Raw genomic sequence first — 25,651 nt, 5'->3', positions numbered from 1 at the left:
TTATGCCATTGGTGGGAGCATAAATGAGTTCAACCAATGTGGAAGACAGTGTGGCAATTCCTCAAGGATCCAGAACTAAAAATATCATTTGTCCCAACCATCCCATTACTGGGCATATACCCAAAGGATTATAAATCATTCTACTATAAAGACACTTGCACACATATGCTTATTGCAGTACTATTCACAGTAGCAAAGACTTGGAACCAACCCAAATGCCCATCAATGTTAGACTGGATAAAGAAAATGTGGCACATATACACCATGGAATACTATGCAGCCATAAAAAAGAATGAGTTCATGTCATTTGCAGGGACATGGATGAAGCTGGAGACCATCATTCTCAGCAAACATGCAGGAACAGACAATCAAACATCATATTTTCTCATTCATAAGTGGGAGTTGAAAAATAATAACATGAGGGCACAGGGAGGCGAATATCACACACTGGGGCCTGTTGGGGGGTAGTGGCCAAGGGGACAGATAGCACTAGGAGAAATACCTCATGTAGGTGACCGGTTGATGGGTACAGCAAATCACCATGGCACATGTGTACCTGTAAAAGAAACTTGCACGTTCTGCACATGTATCTCAGAACTTAGAGTATAGTAAATAAAAGCATTGTTGACTGCTCAATTGGCATCATTGCATAAATTCAAGTTAGTGAAAAGAGAATAATTCTTCATTCTGTGATGAATAAATCAGTCAGGCCATCTCACAACTTTATAGAGCTTAAAATTGTTATCAAATTCCCCTTTCTCAGCATTTATGAATGTAAGGGTTCTTCAATCTGTCTTTAGATAGGTAAATTGACCAAAATCTAGCACTAAACTAATAGATAAGTTCAAGGCACAAACAGCTCACATTCAATGACAAGTAGCTGATTGATTATTATTTGATGATTGGGACAATTTTCCCTCAAAAAATGTTTTATGAAAACATACTATTGTCATAAGGAAGCAATTTATGCTATGAAGAAATAATAGGCCACATGATTGTTCTAGGATACATTATCAGCAATTGTATTAAATGTATTTCACATTAAATAGTTAAAAATTATTATTTACTGATGTTTTTCTTCCCAATAGTTAATAATAGGCTATTTATCACCATTAATAAATGGTTCATTTTTTATTTACTAAAATTAGTCAATGATTAGTTAAGAACTAGTAATTAATAGTGATTAATTGTTATTTGATGATAAGTAAGTTTTTTGCAGACAAAAATGAAACCTTTATGAAGATGTGCCACATGAAAAAAATTGATATATCGCAAATCTCAAAGATTATACAAACTTCCGATAAAAAATTATTAGCAATTACATTAAATGCATTTCACATTAAGAAGCTAAGTAGTATGATTACTTGTCTTTTCATATGCCAATTATTTTCCAGTGAGAAGTGTCACTTGGTTAGTCATAGAAGAGGGCTATTTATAAAAAGATAACTTTCATAAGTAGACTGAAGACACATGGCACATAGTAGAGTCATATGGACCCCTTTGAAGCTGGCTTTTCAGGCCAGAGTTGTCGTTAACCCTAGTTAACCCATCCAAATTACCAAGAAATCAGGGGACAGATCTGGGCTCATGAAACCTTATAATCTTCCTCCTAGTGCTTGGGCCATGAACAGGATTGTGGAACAGGAAGGTATTTTCTATCTCTAAGTAACCGAGGCTGATAAGAGTTTACTCCTAAGTGATGTTCTAATTTCAAGAATCTTCATGGGCAAAGCCATGTTCAATGGTTTGGCAAGTCAATATCTACCACTGTGGCAGTGGGCACTACCCACCTTGCACCACTCTTGAACATCATGTCACCCTAGGGACAACCTCCATGTAGACAGAAAACAGAAGAGTACATCAAGAAAATGGTGCTGTCCAATATTCAGTCATTTGTAACCCATACCTCCCTTTGGGTCTTCACACAGTTCTAGGTGAAAACGCCTGACCCTGCTTCCTCCAAGAAGCACCGTACATCTCAACCAAGATCACTGCTCCATTTTTTACTCCCCTCTACCTTACTATTTTCCCCTGTTCAGTTCCATTTTCTAGAATATATGACTTCCCAGAGTAGATTGTCTAACAAAGAGAGGAGTTGCCTTCAAATCTTAAGGGTGCCATAGTAACTGATTTGTACTCAAGAGCCTTAGATTTCTCCGGTGGGATCATTCACTGTTTGAAACCCCAAACAAGGCCATTCTCAGTGAATACATACACATGAAATCATAGCACAGGTTCCTTAGTTCTTTACCTCCCAAGCAGACTTGTTCATGTGCTACTTGTAAAAAGAAAAAATAGATTCTTCACATCTGCCAACACGACTGGAAATATTTAGGGATATTTACTTGTAATCTTTTGTTATTGTATTTCCCTTTGTGTTTGCCCTCAGTCAAGCAGGCTCTTGGATCCCATATGAGTAGTATATGGGTGATTAATGTGTGAGTGTGTTGGGTAGGACACCATAGCTAGTCCACGAGCCTCCCTCCTCACCGTCCCTCTTTAACTTTGGCTTTCAAAGCCAAATGCCTTAGGAAAACTGAGAGGGCTTGTGTAAGAGGTGAAAGAAAGGAGGTGAATAGGTGTAGAGAGTATTTTGGAGAAGCTTTCCAAGAAATGGAGGAGATGAAAGCTTTAACTCACACTAGACTGAGATTCTCCTGGGCTATGAGCTGTGACAGACCATTGGAGGGGATATAGATTGTAAATCCTGAAAGTGTAGGAGAATCAGCTTTGTCTCTTGGCAGCTTAGTGAGTAGATAGCAGAACTTCAGGAAAATGGCTGTCTTGGCAAGGATGTCTGTGTTCTCACTGTGGCATGAAAGTATTAAAACCTGTTGACTTTACTGTGGCCATATTAATGGAGACAGAGGGTGTTTCAGCAGAAACTTGGGAGGATGGACTAATATGCAAAGGATCCTCTCGCACATAGATGCCTTAATACTGATGAAGATGCTAGAACCCAGACGGGACTCTGAGGAGGAGTGATGATGTATAAGTCTTTGGAGTCAGAAATTAATTAAGTTATAGAAAACAATTTGCTGTGTCTTACTCAAGAATTAGCTTGGTTGCTACATGATAGACACCTGGACCCTCTACCAGCCCTCAGAGATCTTCTTATTCTGGACCAGCTGCAGAGTTTGCGAGTGTTCTTGAAACTGGCCATTTGGGTAGTTATACAACCTCCCTTAAAATATGAATGTGTGGAATGAGAGACATCGATCAGGTACTCTATGAACATAGCAGTTTCTAGACCCAAAGAAAATCACACCCAATTCTCTCAACTAATTGCTGAGATTTCCTGTAACCACCTTGCTCTTTGCCTAACCAGGATACTCCCACTCACAACAATAGTTTCTACTACTTTACCTAAACATCCAGCACCACTGTTATGTAACTGTGAGGACTGAATTTTGCTTCAGGTAGCAGAATACACTAACAACAAGAACTTAGACCATACAAACATTTAATTATTGTAAATAACAAGAGGTGTGATAGTAGAGGATGGTTGTAGCCGCTCAGTGATGTTACATGCTCAGTGAGGTTTCTGTCTTTTCACTTTTTCCTATTCAGTGGATCAGCAATGTCCCTGCTCGTGACCACAGTGGTAGCCAGAATTCTAAGCCTTGTGTTATCTAAACCTCCCACAGCAGCATTTTAGGTAGAAAACAGGACAGGAAGGCAAAAACAGAAAAAGGAACATTTTCTTTATCACTGCTATTCTGTCTACCAGCCAACTTTTTTTTTTACAGCTTAATGACCCATAATTGGGTTATGTACACACCCTTTGCACAAATCCTTGGGCAAAATGGAATATTTATGACTACTAAATAGGATTTATTCCTTGGGGCCAATTACATCATCACACAAATGACACTGGGGCTCTCCTAGCAAGAAATAATAGAATAATGCTTTTTGAGTAGTGACAAAGAGTTCCTACCAGATGCTGTGGCCAGTAATTATTTGGACAAAATACATTCTGTATAATAGGGCTGCCAGGTTATCTTGCTCGGCATTGAGCAGCATAAAGAATGCCGGGCAGACAGAGCTGGCATATATGACTCTTTCCCTGACCTATGGACACCATTAGGCCATGCTAGGACCAGGAGGGCTGCTGCTTTAATAGCTTCAGACAGTGGACTCTACGATCTGTTTTTACTTCTTTTATTTCTTTACTTCTTTTCTACAGCTACTGTACTCCTGTACTCCACGTGTTATCACCTCTCTTTCAAAACATTCATTCTTCCCATCAAAACCCTGCCTTCCACCATGAACCCCTATTACCAATCTGATGTCCCAAGATGGGAAACCCAAGTTCTCATAGAAAAGGAGCCAAATTTTGGCAGGTTCTTGTATGTATTGGGTGAGAGATTTGGGGTTTATAATATTAAATCCTGTCTCTGCCCTTTACATAGTTCCCTTTGCATCCTGATATTTTCTCTGCCACTATGCACAAGAAATGGTAAGTGACATCCTTGTCTCACCCCATCCCTAGCCTGCTTCTGGTTCTCTGTGCCTGTCTGCATTTTTCCCTCCACACAAGTAGTCTAGTAAAGAATAGGAACTGCCAGTCACTCTGTGCCAAGTCAAAATTGAGTTTTTATGCCAAGTTTTGAGAGAGAAGGGTGTTGTGGGTTTCACTTGCCAATGGCAATAGAAATTGATTGCAGGCAGCAGCCAATAACTGGGGGGAAAAAAAACCTCCACTAAGTAGCTATAACATTGAGGAATGCTGAAATGCTGATCACCTGTGGACTTTTCAGCTCTGCTGGAAGTAGCAGGATCAGCAGGATTTTTTTTTTTTTTTAAAATTAAGGGATCTTCTATATACTTATATCTCTTCTGCTGTATTTCATGTTCCATCTTTAGTTTACAAAGTATGAAGCAGTAAAATTTGCTTTACTGTCACTCTAAGAATTTGGAATTACTTCATAGAAATTATACCTGCTAACATATACAACTTGTACTTAAACCAGTGTACCTTTTTCACAGCTCCAATAGCCACAGTAATCATTGTTTCTTCCTTAAATTTTTCACCATAGTCATTTGCCCATTGATGCATGCATTTGTATTTTAAAGTACTCCAATCACTGTCCTCAATTTAGATTGAGTTTTCAGGATGTGATCCTTCCGTTGCTACATGAATCAGAACATGCTGGTTATATGCAAAGATAATATGAGTGGTACAAATACAAAGTTTAGTTTTGCTGTCAGCATAGCTCCTCTGTAATTACTAATTTCTCTTGACAATTATGTTATTGACACGTTCTACCCATCAAGGAGGAGTTTCAATCCTAACTCTAAAGTGTCGTTCATATGTTTCTGTATATCTTTCTTCATTTAGATATTCCATTCCCCCAACATAGCAAATTATAATCAAATGGACAGCAGAAATAACTAGATTAAATTTAGAACAAAGCAATGCACAACACACACACAATATTAGAAATAGATAATAAAAACAAATTCAGATTTTCCTTATGTTCTCATTTTTGCCATTGTTTATTTAAATATTGTACAATATATCCTGACATCAGCAAATGTAGTCTGGAGAATCCTACAAGCACTGCATGATTATTTATTATAGCAGCAAATTTAAATAGCAATCAACAACAAAAAAGTAATAAATAAGAGTGTTGTGAATTCTGTACAATTTGTTAATTCACTTCACGGAACTTTTCTACTGTTTTAAATGCAGTGTGAAATTTACTGCCACAGTGGAATTGCTAGAGCCTTATAGAAAACAACATATATGCATAGCTAAAGACTTTTATCTAATAAAGTAATTTGGAATTTTCATTAGATTCTGGCTTCTGTGGGAGCAAATGTATGCAGTGAGGTCATTCTGTCTAGACAAAGTCTATTTAATTTTCTTACCCCAAATCAAACAAATTAGTTATCTATAGATCTAGGCTAATTCTACAACATCCAATATGGTTCCCCGCACCTGGGTATTTTGACTCCTACAATGAGATCACACAGCTTTATTTATACCTCATTGTCCTGATGACCTTCCAGTCCAACTTCTAGTTTTTGCAGAAATTTTATTTACTTTTAATAATATAACCTTTGCCAATCAGTTGATAATTTTTGTTTGACAGCTGTGTTGAAGTATTATACTACTTTCAAAAAATAACAATAACTGAATTGAAATATATTTATGAGTTTTTAAATAAATGAAGGTTTTAGTGGTGGCAAATATTCATAATTATTAATATTCATTTGGTTAACTATTGTTTTGATGTAGACATCTAAGTGTAGTAGAATAATAGTAAGTTGGGTTGCAAAATATTACCTAAAAGGGAATGAAGATTACTGATCATAAGATTTCATAAATTATATAAATCTTGTATTGATTTAATTTACTCACATAAAGTTATATATAAAAATATACTAGTCTCTGCTAGCATATGAAATTTTTAGTCCTCTCTTAGTGTGTTTTATTGAAGGCAAGGTTTTTGGAATTTTCTGTTTATATGGAAAAATTACAGCAAGGCTTTTGTCCATACACAAAACTGCAGTCAGTAATTTGTCCTTCACTATGGAAGAGTTTAATTTTGTGGATAAGATTTTCTTAAGTTCCATTTCTTAATATGCTGAAAAACTAAGTTCTTCTGAAACAAAAAATAGGTATTTTTCAATGATGCAGATTTTGGCCACGTTTGTCTTGCCTGAAGTCCACTTAACTGCTTTGTTTGTTGCTGCTTTGAGCTCTGATTGTTGTTAGTATTTCTTGATATTCTGAAAGCCTGGGCTATTTCTGACTAAAATTACAATGTGTAGTCATTAATTTCATCAGATTTTTAAGGTACATCCTTCTAAAAGGGCTTGTACTGCTGAGAAATATAATCAGGTTTCCACATTCTTATGACTTTTAACATACACTGTATTTGGTTGTTTTTTGTGCATCTCAGCAAAAGCATATACATATATTTAATTTTATTGATCTTACTTTGTTTTGTTTGGCGCTGGATATAATTTACAGTTGTTGTGACTGAAGTTTAATATGTTAGGTCATGCATTTTTGTTGGTGTTAGTTTTTCCGATTGGGGAAGGAAAGGGTGATCAACGGTAGGATCAATTACACTTTGTTTGAATTTATCTATTCTTTAAAGACTCTATAGCCTCATTCAATATTAGAACACTATATTTGGATGATAGTAATGTCATTTGCAAGTTTCAACATTATTGTTAAAATGGGCATAAATATAATAAAAATTAAAATATACTCAGAAAATTCCAAAAATCTTGCCTTCAATAAAGCACATTAAGAGCTACGACCAAAATTTCATATGTTAACAGAGATTAGTATATTTTCATCTATAATTTTATGTAAATAGATTAAATCAGTAAAATATATATATAATTTATGAAATCTTATAATCAGTAATCTTCATTCCTTTTTAGGTATTGCTTTTACAATCCAACTGACTGTTATTCTATGATATTTAGACGCCTATATCAAAACACTTGCTAACCATATAAATGTTAAAAATTATAACTATTTGCCACCATTAAAACATTAATCTACTTAAAACTCAAATTCTTCTTAATTATGGTAGGTTAAAAGCTTTCCTAATTTTTTTTGGTAATTACACTGATTATTATTTTTATACTTCAAATTTGTACTTATGTAATTATGACAATTTATAAGGCTACATAAAACCCAAAATATTGATTATAAGAAATACTGTTTTAGTTTGTAGGGTAATCATCTAAGATGGATTTGTATATTCAAATGAATTATACTGTTATTTAGTATGATGTAAATAATATTTTGCTAAATAACATTTTACATTTTGCATCCATTAAATTAAAATAAATATTCTTTTTTTTGGTAACAGGGCATTCGATAATTCACTGCTAGCCCTTTGTTTTCTAAGCAGCATGATAGCGGTAAGACATAGACAATAGTAGAATGCATGGAATCAAAAGTGGTATTGTTCACTTATTTATTCCAAAAGAGGGCAGCAAAACTCTGTTTTATATAATCTTCTGCCATGTGCAGAAGCCTTCTGGTCAGTGGTTATTTTTGCATGACTCATTCCTGTTTTAAAATCAAATATTGTTTTCCTCTACTCAAAATACAAATTAAAAATAAATAACAAAACAAATTTATTGTGAAAAATATTTAGAAGAACATAAAAATAAAACATAATCTTACCTGAAGCAGATAATTTATCCAAAGAAGAAAATTCTGCTAATTGTCATGATTTTCTTTGTCTCGCTCTTATCAAATTCAATTAAAACTGGAATCAAATTGTTTTAGCCTTCATTTATTCTATGTTCTTGTCATTACATAGTCACTGAAAAAATGTTTATCTAATTGTACATAAAGCATCAACACTATATTTCTGTTATAAAATTATTGCTGATTTTTAAAGAAAAATTATAATTTTAAACAGAATCTTGGCATCAAAAAATGAGGAAACCTTTTGACTGAGAAATCAAATGTGATTTCAGTAAAATTTTAGGTGTGTAAGTGACTGGTCTAATGATGTTAACTTGAAATATGTTTCTGTTTATCTTTATTTTGTTGAGTTTCTCCTTAAAGAAACATTGAACCCTGCACTCACACTAAAGGAAGCATCAGAAGATTGGGCTTCAAAAATTTATTCCTTTCTTACATACACTTTATTAAGCTTCAACTTTTTATGCTTCAGCTCTGTAAAAGTTGGCCTTTCTTTTTTTTTTAATAAAATGGATAATCTTAAAAATATTGGGCATGCAATTAGATAGCTTTCAAATCTTGGAATTGAAACTAATGAGAAGTAGGAGAATGAGGGCTGCAAAATGTCTGAAAAAGTCAATTATCTTTAGGTTTCTGAAAAACAACATGAATTTATAGTCATTGACTAGTACTTTCAAGAGGAATGAAGGAAAATAAATAGGGAAAAGAGAGCATATTGTGCTAAAGCAGACTATCTTCATGACAATGTCATCCTTTGTAGCTGTCCATGATAATTGATATGGTTTGGCTGTGTACCCACCCAAATCTCAACTTGAATTATATCTCCCAGAATTCCCATGTGTTGTGGGAGGGCCCCAGCAGGAGGTAATGGAATCATGGAGGCTGGTCTTTCCTGTGCTATTCTCGTGATAGTGAATAAGTCTCACGAGATCTGATCGGTTTATCAGGGATCTCTGCTTTTGCTTCTTCCTCATTTTCTCTTGCCACTGCCATCTAAGAAGTGCCTTTTACCTCCTGCCACGATTCTGAGGCCTCCCCAGCCATGTGGAACTATAAGTCCAATTAAACTTCTTTTTCTTCCTAGTCCCAGGTATGTCTTTATCAGCAGTGTGAAAACAAATTAATACAATATGGTAATGAAATGCCAAATTTCTCACACATTAACTTTATCTATTTTGATTTAATTTTTTATTTGGTACATTTACAACTTTTAGAACCATCTTATCTTTCATAAGTAACTACATCCTAAACTTTTTACTTGTTAATGGAAAAAGCAATTCATAGACAACTTCATACACTAAGTATTGCATGTAAAATGATATCACGGTATGTAGCACTCTATAAATGCTCTTTATTATTATTATTATTTTATAACTATCATCTTTTCTTATCTCAACACAGAAACTCACTTTCATAAGTCATCCTGCAGAATGTTTCTTGACAAGTGTGTGTTACTTCAATGGGAGACAATGGGATAGGATTACCATGAGCTAGCAGGTGTGTTTGCACAGCCCAATGAATACATATTTATAGACAACATTTATTGAGCATGTATTATGTGACAGGCACAATGCTAAGTATGTTATGTGTATTATAACACTTAATCCACCCAGGAGGAAACTGAGGTTTAATAGTAGAGTGATTTCTTGTTGTGAGGGAAAAATATTGATCTGCTTAACTTTTAGGTGAAAAAGAACTAGTTCAAGGCAAATAGTGGAGTTAAGAGTTCCCTAGTCTCATCTTTCTATTCTGGCCTGGGTTTTTACTCCACTTGAAGTGCTCAATGCCTTCTCATTTTTCTCATTTTTTTCTTACAACTTTCAACCTATGTTCTTAGGAAAAGATCAGAGTTTAGCCCTCTCCTCTTTAATGTAATTTTAAGTTACTATGTTACTTTTCCAATACTCTGCATTTTAAGACATCTAATATTGTGGATTGAAAGTTTTGTCATAAGTTAAGGGGCATTCTGATATAAATCAATAGATGGGAGAAATATTTGGTGGTTTGGGAAGGGTTGTGGTGGCAGTAAGGTGCTCTTTCAGTATTTTCTAGTCACAACATATGTACAATCACCCTTAAGACAATAGATAATTGCAGTCCACACAATCGGGCCTAGTAGCCTAGGCTATAGTACATGCTTAATAAATTGTTGAATGGGTAGAAAAATACATACCAAACATTTTACACATATTGACTAATTTAATTCACATGATAATCCTGTGAAGTAAATATTGTTCTTATTTTCGTTTTGCAGCTGGGAAACCTAAAGCCAAGAGGAGTTAGGAGGTTGCCTAAGGATGGTAGAGGGAATATTACAAATCTTGGCATTCTGGCTCTGTAGTCTAATACTCTTCACTTTTGTTTTCTGTTTCTCACTTTCTGTCTCTCTTTTGCAGAGTTTCATCCATCCTTGGTACTCTTCACATCTTAGTCTCTACTTTCTATGTAAAGGATATCATTTTATTCCTTGGTCACGACTACTGATTAAAGTGCATAAATTTAAATTTCTGTACCAACTTGCTATTGTATTTTCAAGCATCTACCAACATCACATGGGTCTCCCAAAACTCTTCAACCCCAGCAAGTCCCAAACTGAATTTATTATCTTCCCTGCCAAACTATAATCTTCTTTTTTTTCATCATCCACTAACCTATTAAATATTTTTGAAACTTAGGGTTGCATGTGACTCTTAATTCTCCCTAACAACCTACATCTGTTGAATTGCCAAATCTATCCTTTTAAGGTCTTTAAACCTGTCTTTTTTCCTCTCCTTCTCTACTGCTAAAATCATAATTCAAACCTTCATCTTGTATCACCTCGATTATCACACGACTCTTTTAATTGCTGTCACTGACACTCTCTTTTCCCACTAATTCTTTCCCACAGTCTGTCACCACTGTTATCCGAAAAGTTATACTCTCATAACTGTACCTGCTTTAAAACAAGCCATCAGCATCATGCCATTATCCGCAAGATAAACTTCCTTTTGTGGCATCGAAGACCTTCCACAGAAGTGAGGGGTTCCTTTGTCAGCATCGTCTTCTGCCTCTTCTCCTGCATGTCCTAGCCTCCACCCCAACACGGTTTCACACTTCTCTTGGTGTGCTCCTCTTTCACATCCCTGGACCCTTGTTCACTCTCTTTCTTGCCTTTCCTGCCTTTGGTTTGCTCTTGTACTCCTGGAAAATTAGTTTATCTTTCTAGCCCTGCTAAAATTCCATGGATTCTTTTCCTAACACCTTCAGGAATAATTACTGACATTTCATGGCATTTGAAGTTTTCATTATTGAATTTTTATTTTGAGATGTTTGATGAAAACAAAAATAGCTAACATATAAGAAATGAAGAAGAATTATAATTGAATTGTGATTCCATCAAACACCTGATGAACTAGATTATGAAAATTCTGTTGAAGCTACCTGGATGCACTTCCTCACTGACACCATCTGCCTCCCATCAAGTTTAATCACTATGTTGAGTTTGGTGTTTATATTTCTTTTGCAGTTTAAAATAGTATAACTAGGAATGTGTGCGTCTTTAAAAATATAACACATACATTTTTTAGTTTCATTTAAATCCTATCATATTGTATATTGTCTACTGCAGTTTCTTTTGCTTACTCAATACTGTATTTCTAAGATTCTTTGCGGTATTGCCTGTGGGCTGAGGGTAATTCATTTTCACAGTTGTATTATATTTCATTTTAAAACATGTCACGTGTATTTGTGTTTTTTTTCTTTTTCTTTTTGATATGGAGTGTTGCTCTGTCACCCAGGCTGGAGTGCAATGGCACAACGCAACCTCTGCATCCTGGGTTCAAGGGATTCTCTTGCCTCAACCTCCTGAGTAGCTGAGACTGCAGACGCCCACCACCATGCCCTGCTAATTTTTGTATTTTTAGTACAGATGAGGTTTCGCCAGACTGGGCAGGCTGGTCTCGAACTCCTGACCTTGTGTTCTGCCCCCCTCGGTCTCCCAAAGTGCCTGGATTACAGGTGTGAGCCACCGCACCAGTCCTATTTGTATATTTTCTTAAAGGTAAATGCTTGAGTTCCTTTCAATTTTTGAATATTATGTTATGAGCACTGTTGAGCATTCCAGAAGTGAACATGTGCAAGAATTAGTTTAGGGCATATATCTAGGGGTGGAATTGCTATATATAAGATTACATGCCTATTCAACTTCAGAAGAAAAAGACAACTTTTTTCCAAAATGGATCTGTCAGTCTCCACTCTCATCAACAGTGTATATTTCCTCATTGTGGGAAATTTACATGCTGGTATCCCCTAATAAGCAATGATCCCTCAAAGTGAGACACTGTATCTCATTTTCCCTATTGTTAGCTGAAATCTTTACACCAGAGCTTGGCGCCTAGTATGTGCACAGCAAATGTTAAATGATTACATATACAATAGTTTAAGCACCATTAAAAAAATCAAGGAAATAGAGATGAAAGGTAAGGACAAGTGAGGAATTTTTTTATTACTCAATTTAGGCATGATTTTAATTTAGCCCGAGATGTTTTACTTTTTCTTCCCCCATGAAATGGTACTAAAACCAGTGAGCCAGGACGAAAAATTAAATTTGTCTTTTCAGGAGAACTGCTATTTAGTATCTGCTATTTTACATGGAAAAATTCATTAGTGTTGTAAATATTTTATAATATTTGTTGATATACTATTTTGGCTCTAGAAACATTTTGTATTCATACTACTTGTGTTTCACACACACACAAATCCTGTTAGGTTTTATGGAAACTTTTTATGTAAAAGTGTGCTTTAAAAAATGTTCTTTTATTCTGTTTCTTAGTCTTTTTAGTAAAAAATATAACATAGGTTAAAAAGAGGAAGTCCTCAGCATTTATAAAGCCTTACTTTCCACAGGTGCATTTCTATAATAATATTAGAATAATATTTGCCCTACACTCCCTGTGAATTGAGAGATTTGATGAGATTGCTCTTTCGACCCATTTGGCTGATGAGAAAATGGAGTCATGAGTCAATAATCAGCTTTGTTCATGATGTGACTCTTCTGACCTAGGTCTGGTACTCTATTAATATCAGTCACCGAAAAAGAAGTTATTTTATTTTTTTCTAGATTAATATTTTACTGAGTAGCCCACCATCACCGCTTTATTGAACATCTCATCTGTACACAATTACATGATATTTTAAGATGTTGGTTTTCAGCTGATTTTGTTTACCTAAAAGTGTTCTGTGGCTTTTCCTTATATATAGGTTACAGTTACCTTTTTCTTAAGATATTTTGAATTCTTAAACAGTAATAGATATTTTATTTTCTGCCTATTTATCTTACTATTTAGTGTCTAACACTATTTACAGTACGCATACCCTCCAAAACATAGTTTAGTGACAAACAGAAGTTGGGAATTTATCATAAATTGGGAAGAGACTTTTTAAATCTAGGTTTCTGTAAGACTAAACCACCAGCCATTTTATGGCAACCAGTGCTCCAGGAGAGTCCCCAGATAGTTCTAAGTGTAAAAGAAAAGAGATCAGCTTGTCTCACTAAATTGCACTATGCCTTGTAAGATTTTATTTTTTGAGACACTCAATGCTTTTCATTTTCACTTAAAATTGTTTCTGATTAATATTTAAATAAATGTAAACACTAGTTTTTACTAAGGCTAATTGTGAAATTGAGTACTCCTCACATAGGGAGTTTTTAATTTTGCAGAGGCATTTTGTCAGCAGTTTTTGTGCTATTTAAAAGATCAGTGCTTAATGGGATTAAGTTGGATAATCAAATAACAAACTGAGATCTGGGTACATGGTTTGATGCCTGTGGAGTATTTCTTTGATGAATACAAATGAAAAGTGTCTTGTGGTTTGGGGTAGAAGTCACCATGCCACTATGCATGGTGTTTCTGCAAAGTCAGCACCTTGGCATGAAATTGAGACTCAGATGGAGGAGTGGACTAATATGAGAAGAAGAAACCTGGCAAGGTTTCACTTTAGTGGAGTGGAAAATGCTGTGTGATATCGTGAGCTGATCAATGTTGGATTTGGAAATTTTGAAGAAAACCACCTAATGCAGACATTCATGGTTTAAATCAGTTTTTAGTTCCTTAACAGGCTGTATCCTGAAGTAATTCTTTGATCAATAATTTGTGTAGCCCCTTGCTTTACTTTTGTTCTAGATCTGGCCTATTTTTCCTTTCAATAGGATAGGAATATGCTGTCTATGTTTATAGTGTCATGTTCTATTTTGCCCTAAGAGTTCTTTTTTAATGTTTATTTTTTCCAAAAATAGTTATTTGTCTACTCACCGTTTCTTCTTTTTAATGAAAAACATAGTGTAGCTTTAAAATAATTTATATTGGGAAGAAAAATGTTCATCTATTATCACATACTATTATTATATGTGCTTATATACTGTAGATGTGTATGTAGAATAGATATAATAGTTGTATACAGAATGTGTTTATGAATTTTTTTCACTGAACTTTATATTAAGCTTATTTTCTCATGACTTAATTTTTAATAAAATCCAAAATATCCCACTGAGTGAAATGTTTAATAGTTTAATCATTATTTCTAGCCATTTGGTTTTATCCTTCCCTGATACTTTGTGTTCTTTAACTTCATAGTATCCAAAGATGTGGTTATTTATTAGAATTATCTCACAAGCTTGCCTTAGGAAATATGTTGACAAAGACAAAGGCTTTCTTAGAAGTGTTCCACCTCTTTGTAAAATACTGTCATTTCTATCCAGCTCTCTCTCTTCTAATCACCGCCTAAACAATTACTAATGTTTATGTATGTGGTGTTCCTGGGGGAAAAAAAGGCAAATGACAAATCATTAGTTTTCAGAAGTATTAATTTAAAGTACAAACTTTACAGAAAAGTTTAAGAGATGGTTTTGTAATGAATTCTGTATATTGCATAATCATGGCAGCTAAATTGTTCTATTACCCAGAAAATAAGCTTATGCAAGCAACCTTACCCTCTCTATTCAAGTACAGTCAGAGCCGTGGTTCTTGTCTCCCATTCATAGAATGTATAAAGCTTCACCTTCAAAATAGGCTGAAGCCAATTTATAATACTTTGACTCTTCTTGTGGGTTCTTCATATTCTTACCACACACTATTTTTACATGTCACACTAGATTTTAGCTTACATATGCAATATAGTATGGAAAGTTATCTTTGTAGGAAAAGAAAACTATATATAAGAAATACAACTTAAAATGACTATTTTATTTTGCTCCTGGGCATTCACAACTGACACAATTTTATGGAGAACTAATTTATAATGTTTCATTAAGCATTTCAATAGTTTAGATAATTATTCATTCGATATAAAAATTGTTCCAGAACTATGAGTTGACTTGACCAGTCCATATACACTTTTCAGTCCATATACATTTTTACTAACCACAATGTTAACATGATAAATTTTTCATACATTTTGTGTTTTGAAATAGATTTTTCTTAAGTGGAAAGAGACAAATTGAATCTCTATTGTGTATAACATCATGCTTCAATCTCTGTCTAATATATCTGGTTTATGTCTGCTTTAAAAGCAAGTAATTGGGCACAAATTATTTCTTAATCAAACACAGTATTATGAATTAATTTCCAAATAGTCACAATTTTTGTTGATCATTTTTGCTGATTTTACGCTTTGAAATTGACCTTTTTTTAAATTTTAATTTTTATCTATTTATTTATTTATTTATTTATTTGAGATGAAATCCTGCTCTGTCGCCCATGCTAGAGTGCAGTGGTGTGCTCTTGGCTCACTGCGACCTCTGTCTCTGGGTTGAAGTGATCCTCCCACCTCAGTCTCCCAAGTAGCTGGGACTACAGGTGCGCACTAGGACGCCCAGCTGATTTTTATGTTTTTAGTATATACTAGATTTCACTATGTTGGCCAGGCTGGTCTCCAACCCTGACCTCAAGTGATCTGCCCACCTCCGCCTCCCAAAGTGCTGAGATTAAAAGCATGAGCCACTATGACCAGCCAAAATTGCCTATTTTGATTTCATTTTACATATATGAATATTTTTGGTGGTTTTATTTGAGTGGGAAATTTTGCCAAATAAATAGCAGGCTGGAGTGCAGTGATGCGATCTCAGCTCACTGCAAGCTCCGCCTCCCGGGTTCACCTCCCGAGTAGCTGGACTACAGGGGCCCGCCACAACGCCCGGCTAATTTTTTTTTTTTATAGTAGAGACGGGGTTTCACCGTGATAGCCAGGATGGTCTCAATCTCCTGCACTCGTGATCCACCCGCCTCGGCCTCCCAAAGTGTTGGGATTACAGGCGTTTGAGCCACCGCACCCGGCCTCTCTCTCTCTTAATCCCTCTCTTTCTTTTCTCCCTGTATTCTTATATCATCCTACTCTTTCATTTGCTGGCTGTTAGACTGGTATAGTCAGATATTTCACAAAGTATCAGGATTGTGAGAAACTTAGAAGAAAGCAGGTGTGGCAAATTTACGTTGTGCCTCAGAGCTGTATTTTGAGGCATACATTATTAATATTAAGGGCAATAATGTAAACTAGGGCTACATTTCACAGATAAACCCTTTCATCCAGGATATGGCCACGGAGAACGGATACAAATGTACATATATTTTCTTATATTGTTTTATCCACACATAATTCTATCATTATGCTAATAGATGCCAGAAGAATAGAACAAAGAAAAAAGGTACATGATAGGTTTGAGAAATTAAGGATCCTGGCAAATTCTTTGTCACTACTCCCACTGTTAGGTGAGTCTTAAATATCCACCCGCTTGAATCTGGGCTGGACCTCTACTACTTTGTGAATAAAATATGTTAGGAATGATGCTGTACATGCTCTGAATATATAATTTAAAAAGACAAGAAACTTCAATTTTCTGCTTCTTGAAACCTAGTTGCTGTACTGTGAGAAAGCCCAATCAGCAATGAGGAGGGGATCATCTAGAGGATGACTGAGAGTCCTTGCCCACAGCTCTTGTTAAGCTCCCAACATACAGACAAATCAACTTTCTAGGCATATGAGTGAATCATCTTGAAAATTCACCCTCCAGCCTCAACTGAGTGGCCCCAGCAGATGCCATACACAGCAGAGATGAGCTGTCCCTTCCAAGTCCTCCTCACATTGCAAAATTATGAGAAAATAAATGATCATGTTATTTCAGCCACTGTGGTTTTGGATGCCTCATTACGCAAGAATCAAAAACAGAATCCGTGGGATCTAATACTGTAGAGGTCAGATAATTCAGCCTTTAAAAAAAGCCATGTTAGGAATATTTGCTTTGATTCAAAGTACAAAGGGAAACCTTGGCAGTGCCAGAGGAACTTATTTGCATTTTAAAAAGATTGTTGTGACTGTTCTGTTTTAAGTGGATTGGAAATGTCATAGTGAAAGAGTAAGAGAGGATCTATGGAGATCAGTTATGAAGCTATTATAGTTGTCTGGTGAAAGTTGATACAGGTTTGAGTGCAGAAAGTGGATATAGTAAAAATAGAACAAAGTGGATGGGTTTGGCAGATATGTCTGTATTGAAAGTGAAGGGATTGATGGCAATGCCACTTTGATAATGTTGATAATACAGAGATATCTTGCTCCTCTCTTAGTCATTTTATAGTCTTTCATTTAATCTGATTTGCCCAGTTATTTATTTGAGAATAAACTGTCAATGACTCTAAGCAGCTGGGTGGATCAGAGAAGATTTCTATATTCTCTGACAAAATTTGTACCAATACAGAGTTCATTGCATCTCAGTCTAAATCTGCCTTTCCTGTGGAGTATGAGAGGAGAAGGAAGGAGGAGGAAATGTGTGCTATTCTGGCAGAGGAAAGCCATAACCCAGTTTGGTCCATGACACATATTGGTTGGTTTAGTGAATGCTGCTTGTAATCACAACTCATATAAATATATAGGATGTGTATTTTGGAGATTAGATAGGAAGTTTTTCCAGCAATCCAAATATGAGTTTGTATATGAAAGAGTGAAATTTCAGGTGAAAGAGATGAAGCAAATTCTGAATAAACCCAGGGAGAGTACATAATTGCCAACTGTTACTCCAGATGTTTCTTGTAATTATTTGGTCATTTACTTCAGAAATCTATATACCTATTCAAACGTTTATTGAGTATTCTATTTGCAAGGAATTGTGTTTCTCATTGTATGTGTGTGTGTGTGTGTGTCTGTGTGTGTAGCCTTGACTACAATGATTCTTCATGATGTTTATATATTTACAATCTGGTGAAAGAGATACAATATTTGAATTTAACAATTTGAATAACAGCATAGTACAAGCAAGATGTGTTAACAAACAGTCCAAAAATTCTAACACTTAGATTCATTTCTAGCCTGAATTTTCTCCTCAAAAGAAACTTTAAACATTATTGTTGGTAATCACTTAATATTTTTAAATTTCTACCAGATCAACATCTTTGATATTTTGAAACAAATCCTGAAAAATGCTATTTGCTCTGAATCTAGTTAATCTCTTGCTTAGTGAAAAGAGCCATGGGCCAAAACACCTGAGTATTAAATCCCTTGCTATGTCACTAACTGATTTTGAGACATTAGGGAAGTCATAATCTCCCTATGCCTCTGTTTTTTGTTTGTTTGTTTCTTTAATCCTATAACTACCTGGCTTAGTTATCAATCAAGATTATAGAGTAGATTAAAAGAGATGGCAGTAAATGTGAAGTACATTCAAAGGCAAAAGCTCCAAATAATTATGTTTAAAATAAATCACTTGTATTTATTTTTAAAAAGGATGTCATAAAATATCTTATATATAACATATAATGTATGTATATGTACTTGTTCAGGTAACAGTGAGTAGAACCAGATGTGAGTGTTTTTTACTTCTATGTATGAGACAGTGCTTTACTAAACAACCCCCCTTTTCATTTGGGTTAATGTTTAGGACAGAAGAAACAAATAATCAGGATTGGAATACATACAATAGGTAAAGAGTTGGATAAGACTAGAAGAGCTTTCTGCTTGTGTGCCTTCTTACTAATGCTGTTGATGAGAACAAAAACTTATAAATATGAGGAAAATTTCTTGTTATTCAATTAACTTGGTGGAGTAATGGAAGAAATTAACAGTCTTGCTGCCTAGCCTAAGAAATTGCAAGCCAATAGCCAGGCATCAAAGAATCTGCAGTTTGGGCACGGGTAAGCTAGAACAAGCTGCTGCTAGAGACTTACAAACTTTCTTTTTTCAAACTCCTCTCTGAAAGTTTCTGACTAAGCCACACAGTGGATTAGCTAAGGTAGATGTTACCTTTCTTTTTTTCTTTTCAACATACAAGAGAAGGGTTTTCAGCATGGTATGATTTGTACTTCTTTGGTCATATTTGGGAATTTCTAGATTCCCTGTTGGAGTGTTTATAGATTCCCTGTTGGAGTGTTTATATTCATGTGAGCTTTGATTGAACCATGGGATAATAGTTTTCAAACTATTTCATTTTACTTTACAAATGAATTGATGCCAATTTCATTTGGTACAATAGATCTCAGAATTTCAAAGTGAGCACTTGCTGTTTTCCATATGCATTGTATTCCAAGTTTTTACATTAAAAACTAACAAAGTATATGACGTTTCAGTTATGTAAGATGAATAAGTTCTGTATTAAAAGAGATTCCCATCCCTAATTTACAGCATGATGACTATTGTTACCAATACCATACTGAAGCAGGAAATTTTCCCTGACCCCTTTGCAGGTGGGAACTGGAGTACACGGGTGCTAGAACTAGCTGGCCACTTCTGAGCTGGCAGGGTGGACTCTACTCTCTGGGTCCCACTGTGTTCCACCGGTCTCAGTAGGAGGAGTTCAGGTGAGTGGGTGCAGGAGCTGGGGTGAGTGCTTTTGGGCACTGCAGGAGGAAAACTCTGTGTGGGTCCTGTGGCAGCATCTAGCCGGGGAGTATCTGTGACACCTGAAGCCCCAGAAGGCATGTTACAATACTCTTTTAGCTTTGCTGTCCCTGGCTTAAGTGTTAAACAGCTCAGTGAGCCATCTGCCTTTTTGCATGAGGCAGTTGCTCTCCACCAACGAGGGCAGAGGGTCAGTGTGACAGCCTTTAGCATCTACACCTGTGGCACCCGAGCTCTTCTTTGGTGTCCAGAAAAACTAGGTTGCATGAATGAATTGAAGGGTGGTGAAGGAAGAGGATTTTATTGCTGATGAAAGTGGCTCCTGGCAGGATGAGGAGCTAGAAAGGGGATGGAGCAGGAAGGTGATCTTCCCATGAAGTCTGGCCATCCCCAGCAGGACTCCTCTCTGAATCTGTGCCTCTGAAGTCAAGCTGCTTTTCTCCAATGTCAAACCGTAGTCTCCAACATCTTGCTGCTTCTTTTCTTCTCCCGTTTGCAAGTGGTTCCTGGGGGTTTTATAAGCACAGGATGGGGTATGGGCTGGACCATGAGTAGTTTTGAAAAAGGCAATGTTTGAGCAGGAAAACAGAAATGCGTGTTCTCACTTGCATGGCCCATCTCACTGGGCCATGGCTCCAGGTTTGATGGTGGGACCCTCACTGGGACCCACCCTCTTCTTCCCAGAATTTCCCTGGTCCTGACCCTATCAATATTATATACTTGGAATTTACTAAGAAAGTAGGTGTTAGTTATTCTCACCACACACACACACACACACACATACACACACACGCATAGCCCTACACAGTAACTATGTGAGGTGATGACATGTTAATTTACTTAATTGTGGTAATAATTTTACAGCATATACATGTATCAAAATATCACATTGTACACTGCAAATATATACAATTTTTGTCAAGTGTACCTCAATAAAGCTGAAATAAAATAAAACAGCTTAAAAAGACTACCACGTAGTCACATTATGATGGGAAATATGTTATTTCACGTTACACTTTTTTTTTTTGCATCTAATATATTTTTGCATGAGCAGCATACTGTTTTTACTTCACTCAAGCCCACCTGGGCTTTCCCATATCTGATAGGAACAACATGAATTTCACTTTATATGATACATCTATAATAGCTAAATATACGATTAAGTAATGGGAACTATTCCCTTTTCTTCTCCTAACATAGTTTTTGCAGGGTTCTACAGTTTACTAGTGTTCTTAGCAAGTGGGATTGGCAGCTCTTGCTACCTAATTGGGCTACAGTTTTCATGTGACACATAGAAGAGGTTATTCCTCATGTAAAAAATGACCCTGCAGCTAAATAATAGGAATTTAACCATCAAGACTGGGGACATGAAATTATGTGTTTTCCTACAACAGTTGATGACACCGTTAGTACTTGAAGTAGAAAAAAGAAATAATACTCTTTGCAGACCTTAAGTTGGTAGAGAAAGAGCAAGATATATTAATCTCTGAAAAACATTACTTTTCCTTCTGCTAATCAGGAGTAAAAGTCTCATGTTTGTAGCTCACAAATTCTGCTGAAACAGCTGGACAATATGTATCTGATGACAGAACAACAATCAGCTGGAAATATTTGCAGGCTATTTAGGCACTCTAATAAGTTTAAACCAAATATTTATCTCAGCTGCAAGGAAGGAAACAAATGGTTATCATCTGGTAATGTTTTCTATATTCGTTTTTTTCAACTATAAGAATATAAGTATTAGGTTTTTCTGAAAAAATATTTTATTTGAAAAGTACCTGTCATTCTAGATTCTTTCTTGAATAATCTTTTTTATGAAGATATTGCAGTGGCTCCACCATAGGGGTGTATATTTTTTTGCAGCTGTTCCTATTATCCTAAATAGTACAAATTTGAGAAATTTTTACTATTGAGAAATGGCTATTCAAATTTGTAAATTTAACCTGTGACCTCAGAACTTTAATTCTAAGTTTGCTGGCCAATATAATTAAGTGGGTAGATTTGTTCTAATCATCTGATCAACCTAAACTATTGTAGACAATATTAATATCAGGTTTTGTTTAAAGTCAACATTTCAAATCTAAAATCAGGTCACAGGCAGCAAAGTGACTTGCCTTATATGGAGTAAAACTTAAAATTCTTATCCCTGATTCACTGTAATAGAATTTCAGCATCTTTTTAATTTCTTGTTTTAAAATTTGCTTGTATTTTTACATTCCTTTCCTTTTACTGAACAGATTCACATTATATCATTGTTAACCTCTTATTAACAATATTTATTCCCACTTGGTGTCTAGATCTGATGTGTTATAGACTTTGAGTAGAGATTGTTCAGAGAATAAACAAGTTTTTCTCAATCTGGTTTTTAGAAGTAGCTCATTGGGAATACCCACTTATTCATTTTTTTCTCTAAGATATTAATTATTTTGACTAGTATAAGACTCTCATTATCTAGTCAACCGGCATGAATCATTGAGAAATAAGTATGTTAGAACATTTAGCCATTATTGACCTGAAGAAATTTTAAAATAGCATGTAAGAGGTTGTTGCCATCATATCCTCTTATGAATTCCAAATATTCATTTCTCTTTATGTATGTCCTTGGATTTCAATTTAGAGAAATAATTTAGTGATGATAATTTGTTCCCCTTTCTTATCTGATTAAAAAACCAATTCTGATGCACTGTTTCATGAATGCCTGTGTGTGTATATATATACATATATATATGCATATATATATGTAAGTTACAGTATATACTGTGAACAACAAATGGAATGGAAGCATTGTCTCCATTAGTTATTATTGTCACCCAAGTAATTTGCTAAAATGTAAGTTTTTATTAAAAGAGAGTTAAAATTTCTCATCTGCTAACCCGGTTAAAAGAAGACCCAACTCTCTGCAGACATGTTTTCAGTTTAGTAATATTAAAAGATACATTATTAGTCAGTTAGTAATCAAAAGACTCATTTCACCTCTGGCTGTGTTGTTCTAAGTTAGATTTATTTATTTCCACAAGAATACAATAATTCAAGGGAAGATAACAGCACAGATATTACATTTATCTGGAGAATTGTGCAAAAATATCCATGCTTGCACCCCACCCCAGAACAATGGGGTGAAGTTAAATTTTGAAGTTTCAAAATCTCTGGGGAGAAGTTCTAGAAATGAATAGTTTTCCATAGCTCCCGAGGCTATTCTAATGATCAGCCAAGTCTGAAAAAGATTTCATTAGGCAGCCTCTTTGAGTTTTCCCTTGCTTAATTTCAATCGTTTTTTCATGTCTTATCAGATATGTTTCTTCTCTGGCCTAGAATATATTGCCTTTTTCTTGTCTAAATAATTGCAGATTATGTACACCAGAGAAATAAAATAGAAAAAAATTGCAGAAAGACCCATCACCTTCATGAAGCCAGACTCTTCTCAAACTTTAAATCAGAAAATCTTATGCAACTAAGAATATAAATATTTGATTTTGATGTAAATTTATTTTGCCTTCAGACCATAGAGTTCCTGAATCCACCCAGTTCTTAAAACAAGAGCAACAAAACAAACAAAAGCAAAGATGAAACCTTAACCAATAAGTAGGAACTTATAAAATATTTACTACCTGATTAATTTCTACCACTTGAAATTTCTCCTCTTTATGGAAATTCTTCTTTTATTTTTCACAGTGAGCAACTATCCTAGTGTGCTGAGGACTGAGGGGTTTCCTAGAAAGTAGACTTTCAGTTCTAAAACGAGCAAAGTCTCAAGCAGACTGCTACAGTTGTTCACTCCACTTCCATTACTTTGATTTAAATTTCCTGACCCCAGCTCCTTGAACAAAGGAAAGCCTAATTGAGAGGTTTCCTCTTAATCCATGTAAATTTCAGAAATTCTAAACGTGGAAAAACTATTCTTCCAACTGAAAAAAAGAGCATTTTAGGATTTAATGCTTCGGAAAAGTAAAACGAGAAGGTTGAGCTGGGTGTCTAAACTTCCTCTCACCTGATATATTGTGTTCTTGAAAAGAAAAAGAAAAACGCTACTTTATACATCATCTGAGACTTTATAGCATTTTAGAATTTGATAACAATCTAGCCAGACCATGATTATATACCCTAATTAATTTAATTATTTCAATTCAATAAATACTGGGCATCACTGGAGATACAGAAGTCATTCAGGTATAGTTCTTGCCCTCAGAAGTTCACAGTTTGGGAGACCATCCACCTTAGCCAGGACTCTTGGCAGGAGACAAGGGACACGCTCTTAGCAGGTATAAATTATTCAAAGTAGTTGCTAGACTGGTCTTTGTGGTCCCCACATCCCCCAATTCTTCAAACAAACACAATTTTTTATCTGTTTGTTTAAATTTTAAGGAGTCTAGACAGGTTACTTTGGCAACCATTTGAAATAAGTTTGCTGACAGGGACTTTGCTGTTCCCATAACAAGAAAACATTGCCAGGTGACCTGTTGTTATCTTTTGCTGATATTTGTTACATGATCATATCAGGTGTTTAAGAAACCGGTGCAAAAAAAGAAGGAAATTTCTTCAAGGCGTATTTTGGTAAAATAGCTGAGGAAGAAATGAAAAAGAGGTGCAAGCTTTCCATTTTGGATTGTAAACTGTTCAAAATTTTCAGATGACAGGAGCTTCAAATATAAATCCTCTCCTTACCAGGTATGATAAATTCAGTATGCTATTGAACTTCCCTAAACCTGTTTTTCATTTGTGAAATTGCAGTGATCATTCTACCTCTTTTATGGAGTTGGAAAGATTAAATGCAATAACTCATGGAAAGGATTTAGCATGATTCCTAGTACATAGTTAGAACATGACAAATGTGTGCATGCACTAGTTTAATTGGGAATCCTCTGTGCCTTCCTTTAGTGTGTCCTGGGGATTACCAAGCCCTTTTGCTCTTAACAGATATCAAATAATTAGACATGATCTATAATTTTCTGTATTTCCAAGGTCTTTTGTAATTTATGTGCATACAAAAATTTATATGTGTATGTATATTTAAGTACTTGAAATTTAAGCTTCATTTTTTAATACCATTATAAATAAGCTTGGCAGCAGTAAGGAGTACATGTAAATGCAATGGAAGGCAACTTGGTCTTTTTGTAAAGACAGAGAAAGCCAGGTGCAAAGGAAAGTTCCTGGATCCCAAAAGCAGACATAGACTGGTTGCTGTCCAACAAACAGGAAGCAAGGATGCTGAAGGGGTGAATGGTAGCTGGTGAATCAATGCTGGTGATGTTGGTGTTCTAAACTGGGGATTCTACCGCCATAATCTCCATAATTATACCATCTTCTGCCTTTTTCACAGAACATGGTACCTATGGCCTCATTCCTTGGATTATCAGGAATTGGAATTAACAATGCTTAAGTTGTCTTATTTTTAAGATGCCCTCCATAAAAACCAGCACAAACATTACCTTTTAGTTTTCTAGCTATCAAGTTTTAGCAGGGTGTTATTTTTGGTAGCGAAAGGCCTTTGACATTTCTTAAGAATTGCCTTCTTTTGTTGCATCAGCCTCAGGTCACTGAAGAAGAATAGAGGCTTTGAGGTTGACAAAGATGAAGAGGTGATTTGTGGGCCAGTGCATCAAAAAACGG

The sequence above is a fragment of the Colobus angolensis genome, unplaced genomic scaffold (assembly GCF_000951035.1).
Source record: "Colobus angolensis palliatus isolate OR3802 unplaced genomic scaffold, Cang.pa_1.0 Scaffold180, whole genome shotgun sequence".
NCBI classification, from domain to species: Eukaryota; Metazoa; Chordata; class Mammalia; order Primates; family Cercopithecidae; genus Colobus; species Colobus angolensis.
This window is presented reverse-complemented; position numbering follows the sequence as displayed.